Below are 13,136 nucleotides of genomic sequence, written 5' to 3' on the forward strand. Positions count from 1 at the left end.
AAAGAAAAGAGAAAAGAAAATCTGAACTCTCAGCAACATACCAACATCCCCAACAACGCAACAAGGAGGTGGATTCGGCGGAGTAGTTGAGGGGGGAGAGGGACGGAGAGGGAGGGAGAGGGAGAGGGAGAGGGGGGAGAGGGAGAGAGAGAGAGGGGGGAAGGGGAGACACCAGCGTAATAAGACTGATGCTTTTGCATTCTCCGGGCGCTGCAGCCTCTCTACTCGAGCTGCCTCTGACATACCCAAAAGTCATCTCCAGGAGCTGGGTTATTAGGAAAGCTGCTCGTCTTTGTCCATAAGGTCGGCTGGCCCGCGTTTGCCGGATGGATACGTCGCCCTTATGCGATGATGTTGTGGCATGGAGATACCCGGTCGGTTATGAGGAGAATATCTGGTGACGTTGGTTGGGGGAGGGAGGAAGCGGGAGGGGGGAGGGGGAGGGAGGAAGCGAGAGGGGGAAGGGGGAGAGAGGGAGAGAGTGAGGGAGGGAGAGAGGGAGGGCACGTGTCACTATCGAATGACTACGCTAAAGATAACATAAAATTTCTAAATAAGACAAAAAGTTATTAACACTACATGGGAAAATATGTAACAAACTTTAAAAAGCTTCATATAAGAAGTGCTGGTTATGAGGAGCACATCGACCTGAGCTTCACTCGTCGCGAGAGGGGAGGGGGGGTGGTGGGTGGTCGGGGGTGGAAGGGTTCATGAGTATGTACGTGCGTGTGTGCATGCGTGCAGTACCGTGCATGACCCAGCTCACTTTCACTGACACCACCACCACACCGCCGCCGCCGCCATGACACCGCCGCACACCCCATGATTCCTGACCAGCCCTAAAACCTCCCATTCCTCATGCAATTTCCTCCCTTCCTCCGCCTCTCTGCTTTCATCCTCCCCCAAGCCCGCCACGTGATATCGACTGCTTACACCTGTTGTCGTGCGGGGAGGCCGTTGCATGCAAAAGCACTCCGCCAAGCGGGGAGACAATTGCGCGCTTGCCATCTTAAAGCAGCGTCGATGGCAATATGCAAGATGTTGCAGAACGAGCCTCGGAGACCTGCCTGTACTCGCCGCAACTGTGCTGTTCAGCGCGTGTGAGATGCCATCATTCACCGAAAAAGTCCGCTATCGGGTGCTCTTTTGCTTCGACAACGCGGAAACATGCGGCTGTCAGTAATAAATCATAAATTCAGGGTGCAACCGCTGTAAACATTAACCGAATGAACATACTTCGCCCCAACAAATATTTCAATTATCTACAATTCTGCGCTCCGTACACCTTCCCACAACATCAATTTGGATCATAAATGCGAGGAGGTATCTACTACCAAAGTACCATCCTTAACGAATGTATTAACGCCATACAAATAAATGATTTCATCTGAATTCAAATGAGATCATTACCTCAAACTACATACCAAAGAAAAAAATCCATATATATGTTTCCAATTACCTCCAAAAAAATCTTTTACGCCAGTCCTCTGATGATGTTTAATCAACTCCTGTATTTACATAATATTACATAATATTACTTACCATTAAGGCATACGCAGCTACCGGTCACGTTAAGTAAATACGTCAGCCCGACTATTAACAGATAGTTCCGTTTTCCTACCGCAACGGTGCCACATCTTGGCAGGGAGTAACACGAAGGGCACTGGGGCATCTTAGGGTAATTATCCACCGATGCCCTGATAAGACCCGAGATCATTCTCGCCGGACAACCAACCATTTTGCAAAACTCCGAGACACACTGCGCAATAAAAATAAATAAATAAATAAATAAAGGACAATTCCTTCCCTTCAGCTATCACCGAGAAAAAAAAAGCCAGACGGAAAAAAAATTGCCTCGTTCCTTAAATGCAGAAAGTCCGCCATTTTGCCCTCAGGATATTTCGACACAGCAAATATGCTACACATTCATCTCGCCTCATGCAGTATTCATGAGATGGGGGAGGGTAGGGAGGGAGGGGAAGGGAGGGGAGGGGAAGGGAGGGAGGAGGGAGGAGTAGAGGTAGGGAGGAGCACAGGAAAGGAGTGTAGTGAAGGAGGGACTGTGGGTGACCTACCCCCTCCCCTCCCAGGCCTCCAACACTCTTGGGAGACGAGGCTGCGAGAGCAAGGAGCGGATTAACCCTCTCGCTCCGCTCTTAATTGATCAACTCGGGAGATAAAACGTGATCCAACTATCAATCGATCTCCGTCTCTTGGGCTTTGGCGACACCTCCGTCTCGTCATTTTGATTTTATTAATTAAAGATCTGTTTCTCTGACAATAGGCGTAATTAAATAATTAAAACCCCCGTCCAACATCCTACGAAAACACAACCAAACACACTAATAATTATAATATTAATAATAACAATAATAATAATAATAATAACAATTACAATAATAATAATAAAAGACTAGAATGAAAAAAGAAGCCTCTTCCCAACAACAAATAAAGACTAATAAAAGCTAGTCGATCGGAAAAAAAATCTAACAATAAATTTAACCGCCCCCCCCCTAAAAAAAGCAGAACAAAAAACAAAACAAAAATACACTAACAACCAACAGGAGAATAAAAGAGACAGTGGACTAACGAACGACAGTCGTCTGGCGAGCGTTACGACCCGACCCACAGATCACACTCGCGGCCCAACTGCTGCTGACACTTCGCCATCCCTCTGCATGACTGGCGTGGCTTGCGGCATTTAACTGTCGGTTCCAGTTTAAAAGGAAAACGGAGAAAGGGAAGAGAGAGAGAGAGAGAGAGAGAGAGAGAGAGAGAGAGAGAGAGAGAGAGAGAGAGAGAGAGAGAGAGAGAGAGAGAGAGAGAGAGAGAGAGAGAAAGAGAGAGAGAAAGAGAGAGAAAGAGAGAGAAAGAGAGAGAAAGAGAGAGAGAAAGAGAGAAAGAGAGAGAGAAAGAGAGAAAGAGAGAAAGAGATAGAGGAAAAATAATGGTGATAAAGAGGGTTGAGAGGATGGAAGTGTTGACGTAACGAATTTGGAATTAGTGGTGATAAGATTATCGTCCTCGTCGTCACCATCCTCATCATTATCTGTATTAAACGCATTATGACATTATATTCATTTCTTTCTCCCATTATATATCAGTCAGTAAATTTAGACTCACTTCGCATTAAACCAAAAACAAAAATAAATACTCGAAGGGTAAAAAGACAAAGAGAAGGAAGGGAGAAGAACAGGAAGGCAAGGAGAGAAGGGGGAAGGAGAGGAGGATGGAAGGAAACGAAGATGGAAGGTAAGATAAGATAAGATAAGTAAGATAAGAAGGGAGCGGAAGTACGAAGATCAGAATAGGGGATGGAATGATGGAAAGGAGAAGAGGAAAGAAATAAAAAGGAAGGAAGGAAGAACGGAAAGCAAAATTTGAACAAAGAAAGACGAGAAAGAAGGGAAAGCAAGAAAAATGAAAGAACGACGAGTGTAGAAATTATTAAAAAAAACAACACCACCAGAAGGCAAGAACGAACCAAGAAAAGGAGAGAAGAAAAGGAAAGTAACAAAACAAAAACAAAAGGAATAAGAGGAAGAAAGGAAGAAAGAAAGAATGAATGAATGAAAGAAAGAAAGGACGGGAGAGAGGAAATAGTTGCGACCTTAGTAACACACTTCCCATGCACACGCAAGAAAACTTCCTTCCTCCTCGACCCATAAAAAGGAGACGCGGCGCTACATTACCGTTCGCTTCGAGGAGGTAAAAACTCCTAACTAGTTACTAAGCATCGGATAACGACCGGAGGAAGGAAGAGGAGGAAGAGGAGGAGGAAGGGAAGAGGAGGAGGAAGGGGAGAGGGGAAGTAGGAGGAAGGAAGAGGAGGAGGAGGAAGGGGAGAGGGGAAGTAGAAGGGGAGAGGGGAAGTAGGAGGGAGGGGAGAGGGGAGGGGGAGGAGGAGGAGGAGGAGGGGAGGAGGAGGAGGAGGAGGAGGAGGAGGAGGAGGAGGAGGAGGAGGAGGAGGAGGAGGAGGAAGAAGAAGAAGAAGAAGAAGAAGAAGAAGAAGAAGAGGAGGAGCAGGAATAATAATAATAACAATAATAATAATAATAATAATAATAATAATAATAATAACAATAACAATAATAATAAGAGGAAGGGGAGAGGGGGTGTAGAAGAAAGAAGGGGAGAGAGGGTGGCGGAGGAGGAAGAGGGAGATGGAGATAGAGAAAAGGAATTGTAGAAAGGAAAAAATGAAAGGTGGAAGAGGAAGAAAGGGGAGCGGGAGAAAGATAAGACAACATATAGTAAGAAGACAAATAAAAAAAAAAGTATCAGAAGAAACAAAACAAGAGAGAGATGAGAAAATCAAGTAAAAAAAAATGAAGATCAAAAAAAAAAATAAATAAATAAAAATAAACAAAAACCGAAACAAAAGAGGAAAACACACGAACCAGTTTCCTTCACAGATTGGCCCTACCCTTTCCTCTCACCCCCCCCCCCCCCGTAGACGGAAGGACTTGAAGGAACAGCTGATCCGCAGCTAAGGCAGGAAGTCCGGATGAGTCACGGGACTCTTCAACCGAGACACAATGGCGCGGAAGGGGGGGGGAGGGGAGTCATCTTACTCACGAATGCTGACTCACGTGAGTAATCGGTGCAAAAGACGAGGTCGCGCGCGAGCGCGTGTGTATTACTACTACTATTTCTACTTCTAATAGTTATTATAATCATAATAATAACGAAAATAAAATACTGATATCAATCAATCAATACCAATGATAGTAATGACGAGAATAATAATAATAATAATAATAATAATAATAATAATAATAATAATAATAAATAAATACAAAAAAACTACCAACAGACCTGGCGCGCGCGCGCGCGCACACACACACACACACACACACACACACACACACACACACACACACACACACACACACACACACACACACACACACACACACACACACACACACTCACACACACACACACACACACGCACACAAGGGGTTACCTCAGCTTTAGACACAATGCATATTTATTGATTAAAACAGCTGATCCACAAACCGTCAGTTAGCCTCACATAATCACATGAGCGACAACACTGGTCGTGCGAATTAAATTTGCAACATGAAACAGATGGTAATAACATGTCACAGGATGTGAGCAAAAAATGAATGAATGAATAAATTAATAAATTAATAGAGGGATGGACGGATGGATGGATGGATATCTAGATAGAGGGATGGATGGATGGATAGTTAGATATATAGAGAAATATAGAGAGAGGGAGGGAGAGAGGGAGGGAGGAAGGGAGGAAGGGAAGGAGGAATAAACTGGAAAAAAAAACAGATAGATAGGTTGGTATAAAATAGATAAAATATTAGATAAATCGATAGACAGATGGACACACAGAAAAAAAACAGAAACATACAAACAGATAAACAAATAAAAATGAAAATAAAAGATAATTAAACAAATAAAAGAGACAATTCAATTAATCAACAAACAAAGCAATACAAACAAAAAGTAACCGAATAAAGCCGCCACAACGGAAGCACTCGACTGAAATAATGAACCGTGTCATTGAACCACCGGTCTGAACCACGATACCCCTCCCCCCCTTCGCCCCTGGTTCTATGGGGTCAAGAGCACAAGATTGCGACCTATATCTGCTACTACCGTTTTGCAACGAGAGAGAGAGAGGGAGAGGGAGAGGGAGAGAGAGAGGGAGAGAGAGAGAGAGAGAGAGAGAGAAGAGAGAGGGGAGAGAGGGAGAGAGAGAGAGAGGGAGAGGAGAGAGGAGAGAGAGAGAGAGAGAGAGAGAGAGAGGAGAGAGAGAGAGAGAGAGAGAGGAGGGAGGGAGGAGGGAGGGAGGGGGGAGGAGTAAGAGGGAGGGAGGGAGGGAGGGAGGGAGGGAGGGAGGGAGGAGGGAGGGGGGAGGGAGGGGGAGAGAGAGAGGGAGTGCGTGTGCGTGTGCGTGGGCGTGTGCGTGTGCGTGTGCGTGTACTTATGTGCGCGTGTGTATGTGCATGTACGTGTGTTTGAACGTGTGTTTGAATGCGTGCGTGTGTTTGAACGTTTACGTGTGTTTGAACGTGTGCGTGTGCGTGAGCCTGTCCATCTGACTGCGTGCCTTCCTCCCCATCTCTCTCCCCGCGAACAATGCCCCTCTGGGCGCGCCTCTCACAACCGCCGCCATGTTTCTAACTGACGAATCGCCCGCCTTCCCGCGCCCACTCGCCGGAATGGGCGGGAAAATACCGGTGCATTTCGCCGGCGAGCCTTGCTGAGTCCGCGAATATGAGTTTTTTTTTATTTCATCGTTCCGTAATTTCTCTAATGTTTATTCTTTCTGCCTTTCTTTTTTATTTATCTAATTATTTTCTTTCCCATTCTTTCCTCCTCCTTCTTATCTTCTTCTTTTTCTTTCTTCTTCTTTTTTACCTCTCTTCGATTTCCGCTTCTCTGTTTGTCTTTGGTTTTTATTTTCCTTTGTTCTTCTTCCTCTGCTTCTTCCTTCTCAAATCTTTCACTTATTCGCTCCTCCAACATGCTCCTTCCATCTCCCTCTCCTCTTCTTTCACTCTCACTCTCACTCTCTCTCTTTCTCACTCTCTCTCTCCTCCTCCTTCATTCTTCCTCTCTATTTATGTCTCCTCTTGCCCTCCTTCTCTTCCTCTCCGCACTTCCCATCCTACCCCTCATTCTCTCCATCCATCCTCTCTCCCTCTTTATCTCCTCCCCCACCACCTATCCTTCCCCTCATTCTCTCCACCTATCCTTCCTCTCACTTTCTCTCCTCCCCCACCTCCTCCCCTCTTTATCTCCTCCCCCGCCTCCTCCCCGGGGTCTGTGAAAGGCCATACTCTCAAATATTTGCGATATTCGACCCTGGGCTCTAACGTCATCTACAATTCAGTCCTTAAAGATGAAGTTTGCCAGAGCGCCTCCCGCCCCTGCCCCTGCTGCTGCTGCTGCTGCTGCTCCATACCCCTGCTCCCGCCCCTGCTGCGGGTTCCTACCTTGCTCTGTCTCCCTGCTTTTCTCCCCCGCTTCTTCCCTTGCTGCTGGTTCCTACCCTGCTTCCTCCTTTGCTCCCCTCCCCTGCTTCCTCTTCAGCTTCCTCCTCCTGCCTCCCTCCCTCCCTCTCCTCCCTTACTCCCTCCCCCTGTCTCCCCTGCTCCCTCCCTCCCTCTCCTCCCTTACTCCCTCCCCCTGTCTCCCCTGCTCCCTCCCTTGCCGCTTCCCCTTGCCATCCCTGCCATGGAACGCGCCGAAGAAACTTTGCAAGAGCGTTTCGCCTCAAGAGGTAAAGTAAGAAAATTTAAAAAAATATGTATATCTATAAAAATGAAACAAAACGAGAAGAAAGGGGGAAGAGGAAAACGAAAAAAAAAACAGGTAAGTTAGAATACGTGGGCTTGTATATGTCCAAAAGTAATTAACTTTGAGAGCGTTTGGTTTAGTAAACGTGAGCTGGAGGTATGCAGTATTAAAAACATCATATATATTCATATGCTGTATCTAACTACATCGCATTAGAATGAATAATATCTGATAAATAAATAAATAAATAAGTAAATGAATAAACAAATAAATCCAAAACGACGAATTAACGCCATTAACTAATTAATGACCAAAGCTCTTCAAATTCTCCATACATTAACCCATTCAACCCATAATTATCAAGGACTAAATTTACTCTCAACCTCACGGTTATTACCCTTTTCTCTTCGAATCTCGCTGACTGGCCCAACCGTATCATTAATCGGAATTCGGATAAAAATGTGCCGGATAAAAAAGAGGATGGCGTATGGAGCCATCCAGGGACTTTCCACGCTTTTTGAAGATGTGCTAAGGGTAACCACACCTGCTTTCACTCATTCCCATTTCTTTCTTCTATGTTTCTTTTCTTTCTCTCTCCTCTCCTCTCCTCTCCTCCCCTCCTCTTCTCTCCCCTTCCCTCCCCTCCCTCTTCCCTTCTTCCCTCCCCTCCCCTCTTCCCTTCTCCCCCTCTCTTCCCTCCTCCCTCACTCTTCATCCCTCCTCTCTTCCTCTCCCTCTCTCCTTCTTTTCGACAACACCCGAAGGCCCTTCACCTGCGATGTTTATGCTGTTAATTCCACTGCCTTTCTCCCCCTCTCAACAATCTGTTGGATTTTTTTTTTTAACTCTTTTTTTTCCTTTCGTTTCTCTTCATTTCTAACCTTCGGGAGGTACAATTTCTCTAAGCTTTGCACATGTTGGGTTTCCCTCGCAGTGCTGTGATTTTAAAGTCTTTAATCCCCTAGCAATTTTACACATACTCGACGGCGAAACTCCAAAGAGCTCATTTCAAAATGTGAAAACCCAAACAGGCAAACTTAAAGTAGAACCCCCACGATCAAACGAAGAACTAGTAAACGAAAATAATAGATAAATGAAAGAAAGAAAGAAAGAAAAATGAATATATATGTATATATATATATATATATATATATATATATATATATATATATATATATATATATATATATATATATATTACACACACACACACCCACACACACCCACACACACACACACACACACCACACACACACACACACATCTATATATATATATATATATATATATATATATATATATATATATATATATATATATATATATATATATATATATTACTTTTCCAACACCTGGACTGCCCCTCCCCCTCTCCCCCGAGTTAGAACAAGCTAACTAATGTAATGGATGTTTTAAGTAATTAAAACATCCATTATATAAGACTACACTAGAACATCCTAGTTATTTTGTTATATTAGTTATCCCTCGTTAGTTACTCTATAATTCGTAGATATACTTATTCCTAATTAGTTATTCTAGCTATTCCTAGTTATTCTAGTTATCCCTAGTTATTCATTATATTCCTAATTAGTTATTCTAGTTATCCCTAGCTATTCCTGGTTAATTATTCTGGATATTCCTAGCTAGTTATTCTAGCTATTCCTAGTTAGTTACTCTAGCCATTCCCAGTGAGTTATTCTAGCTATTCCTAGTTATTCCTAGCTAGCTACTATAGTTATTCCCGGACCCTCAACGCAATCGTTCACTGGAATCTAATAATTTCGCAAAGCCACAATAGCTAATCAACCTCGCCATAACCGCTCGTCACATTTTAACCCACAAAATCCTTCATCAACCCCCCCCCCCCCACAACACTCACCTCGCATACCCTTAGCACCTCAACAGGTTCCTCATAAATCATGAAGGAAGTGAAAAGCCGAACTCTCTCCCCTCATATCTTTTTCTCTCCTCAAAGATCCTCATGGGTGGGTAGGAGTGGGTAGGAGGGGGGGGGATACTCATTTCAGATACTTATACGGAGGGAAAAATACTCATTTCTGATACCTATTCCAGATATCTCCTGCGCGGGTGGAGGGGGGGGGGGGCAAAATATATTTTTTCAGACTCACACAAGGGGGAAATACTCATTTCAGATACTCGAGGAGGGGGGTCAATTCAGATACTCAAATTGGAGGACAATCCTCACTTCAGATACTCAAATTTAGGGGATCAATCCTCACTTCAGATACTCAAATTGGGGGAAAATACTCACTTCAGATATTCAATTTGAGAGGACAATCCTCATTTCAGAAGCTTAGACGTGGCCAAATTACTACCGGCTCTCTCCATCCCAGGCAGCCAAACAGCCTACCCAACCTACGCTAGCTTGCTCATGTATCATTAACATGATCAAGCAATAATAATAATATTAATAATAATAATAATAATAATAATAATAATAATGATTTTACAAACTGACTCATCTCTTATGTTTCATCTCCCTTCCTCTCCTGTTTCGAGTAACTGTCACCATCATCACCCTCACCATCATCATCCTTTTACTCCTTCTACTCTACTTCTACCACCTCCTCCACTTCATTTCCGTCCACTATCACCACCACCACCTCCCCCTTCCCCCCTCACCTCCACCTCACCCTTCTGGATAAGCCTGATAATCAAAGTCACCCTCCGTCTTTCCCCTCCCCCTCCCCCTCCCCCTCCACCTCCACCTCCATCTCCACCATCCCTCCTGATAAGCCTGTCAATCAAGAAATCTCCCCCCCCCTTCCACCCCCCACCTCCACCCTTCTGGATAAGCCTGGCAGCCAAGCCATCTCCCCCTCCCCCTTCCACCCCCCCACCTCCACCTTTCTGGATAAGCCTGGCAACCAAGCCATCTCCCCCCCCTTCCACCACCCCCCACCTTCACCCTTCTGGATAAGCCTGGCAACCAAGCCATCTCCCCCCCCCCTTCCACGAAACGGCAGCTTCCATCCCTTCACCTTTAAAAGCCTGCGTACAGTCTGGTGAGATCATGCCTCTAATGACCTGCTCGACCTGTATTGACCTACTCGCAAGCTCAATTGGCTCGCTGATCACTAATGACACGAAATTGGGCTAATGAGGCCTTATTTAACAATCGTTGTTCGCCAGAGATTTTTTTTTTTAAGTTGCATCATTCGTATTCTTTTGTCTTGCATTTTTTTATCCATTATTCGATCCCTTTCACTTTTCAATTTACCCTTCCCCCTTTTCCTTCCTCTCCATTTCCCTATCTGTTTGTCTCTTCCTTATTCATTCTGGTAAAAAAAAATCGTATATATATATATATATATATATATATATATATATATATATATATATATATATATATATATATATATATACATTATTTTTTTTTATTATATGTCTATATATGTATGTCTATATATGTATGTCTATATATGTATGTCTATATATATATATATATATGTATATATATGTATATATGTTATGTATGTATATATATATATTATATATATAGTATTATTAATATATTCATATATATGTTGTATAAATACATATATATATTATATATATATATATATATATATTATTTTATGCTATATATGTCTATATGTATACATATATATATATATTATTATATATATGTATATATATACATGTATATATATAATGTATATATATGTATATATATGTATATATATGTGTGTATATATGTGTGTATATATATGTGTATATATATATATATATATATATATATATATATATATATATATATATATATATATCCATTATAAAATGCATCCAAAAGCAAAACGGAAAGAAAGTCAAGTCTCTTCACGTGAAGCGAGATCCATCTTGGCAACACGTGCAGCTCGAACGCCACCGATCGGGCGGAGCTTCTCGGCCAAAATAACTTCAAGCGGCGTCTTGTGCATGTCATCGCACCTTCCTGTTAAAAAAAAAAAAAAAAAAAAAAAAAAAAAAATTCTACTTCGTTAATGATCACTATCGTATCCTTTCCCCATTTTCCTCGACTCTATTAACTCCCCCCTTAATCCTTCCTCTCTTTAATCCTTTCCCCTGTTAACTCCTTACCTCCTTCCTCCTCCTTCCCCCTTCACTTCTATTCCTATTCTCAATCCTCGTTTACTCCTACCCTATTAACCGCCCCTTCCTTCCTTCTTTCCTTCAACTCCCATTCCCTTTACTCTTACCCCATAAACCCTCTTCCCCCATCACTTAATCCCCATCTACCTCTTTCTAACCTCATTATCGCCTACCTCCAACATCAATATCCTCCCTCCCCCTATTCCCTACCCCCCTTCACCTCCCTTCTCTCCACCCCAACTTTTTTTCCCCTTATCCCCCACTACTTTCGCCTATCCCATATCCCCAACATACCTTATCCCATCCCCCCAACGCCTTACCCCCACCTCCAAATCCTTATCCAAACCCCACCATCTCCTATCCCTCCCCCCTCCCCCTCCCCCCCTCCCCACATCCGAGCACCGGAAGCGTCCACTACCGCCGGGGTGAGTAAAGCCTCGTTTAGCAGCGCTCAACACACCGTAATACAGACCGATTTTTTTTTTTTGAGAGGGGGGAGAGGGGGAGGGGAGGGAGAGGGAAAACAACCGTTACCGTTGCATGCACGCTGAATGTGACTGTTTGGGATATCTCGCTTCCGTTCATTTACGGATGAACGGGAAAAAAGGGTTGGGGAGGAGAGTGTGATGCAGTGGGAGACGGATATGGGAGAGAGGGTAAGAGGAAGAGGGAGGGAAGAAGCGGGAGGAAGGGAGTAGGGGAGGAAAAAGGAGGAGGAAGTAGGGGGAGAAGAGGGAAGGAGGAAGGGAAGGAGAGAAAGAGAGGGAGAGAATAAGGAAGAATAAAGAAAGAGGAGGAGAATGCAGGAAGGATATAGAGGAGAGAAAGGGAAGAGCGAGAGAGAGAGAGAGAGAGAGAGAGAGAGAGAGAGAGAGAGAGAGAGAGAGAGAGAGAGAGAGAGAGAGAGAGAGAGAGAGAGAGAGAGAGAGACGGAGGATGTTGTCAGTGGCTCAAGACAAGTGACAACTCTTGGTTGATACAAATTATATTACTAAATTTCTTTCCCTTTTCCTCTCATCTAATTACTCTTAATCACTCCCGACATTCTTTAATTAGGCTAATTTCCTGCCGGCAAGGTCCTCTATCCTTTTTAATTCGGTTTCTCCAGGTTTATCAATTTGAAGTGCTTTATGATTTTCTTTTCCTTTTTTTGTATTTCTTACTATTTCTGTCTCTGCCTTACTTTCCGTCTGGTTCCCGTCAAGCCTCTGTGCATTCGTCTGTCTGTCTGTCTCTGTCTGTCTCCTTTCCAATTCCCGTCAATCCCTGTTCTTTCTCCTGTCTTGTTTTCCCATTCTCTTTCTCTTTCTCTCTCTCTCTCTCTCTCTCTCTCTCTCTCACACACACACACACACACACACACACACACACACACACACACACACACACACACACACACCTTTACCCTTTCTCCCTCAGACCCCCTCATTTTATCTCTCTCCCTTTTTCTCAGTCCTCTCTTTATTTCTCTCCACCCCTCCTCTCACCTTTCTCTCTCTCTCTCCTTCCTACCTTTATTAATTCTTCATCCATCTCTCATCCACTATCGATCACCCGAGCGCTCTTGCATCTAGCTCAGTGAACATCCAATTATTATATCTTTCGCCCGTAATCCAATTATCCTACACCTCCCCGATCGTCAAGTTAATCTCGTCCCATGCAGATTATCAGGCTACTCCAGTTCTTCTTTCTTACTCTTTTTCTCGTTATTATTACTCTCTGCTTTCTCCTCTTTTTAA

Source organism: Penaeus monodon, chromosome 41, assembly GCF_015228065.2.
Source record: "Penaeus monodon isolate SGIC_2016 chromosome 41, NSTDA_Pmon_1, whole genome shotgun sequence".
NCBI classification, from domain to species: domain Eukaryota; kingdom Metazoa; phylum Arthropoda; class Malacostraca; order Decapoda; family Penaeidae; genus Penaeus; species Penaeus monodon.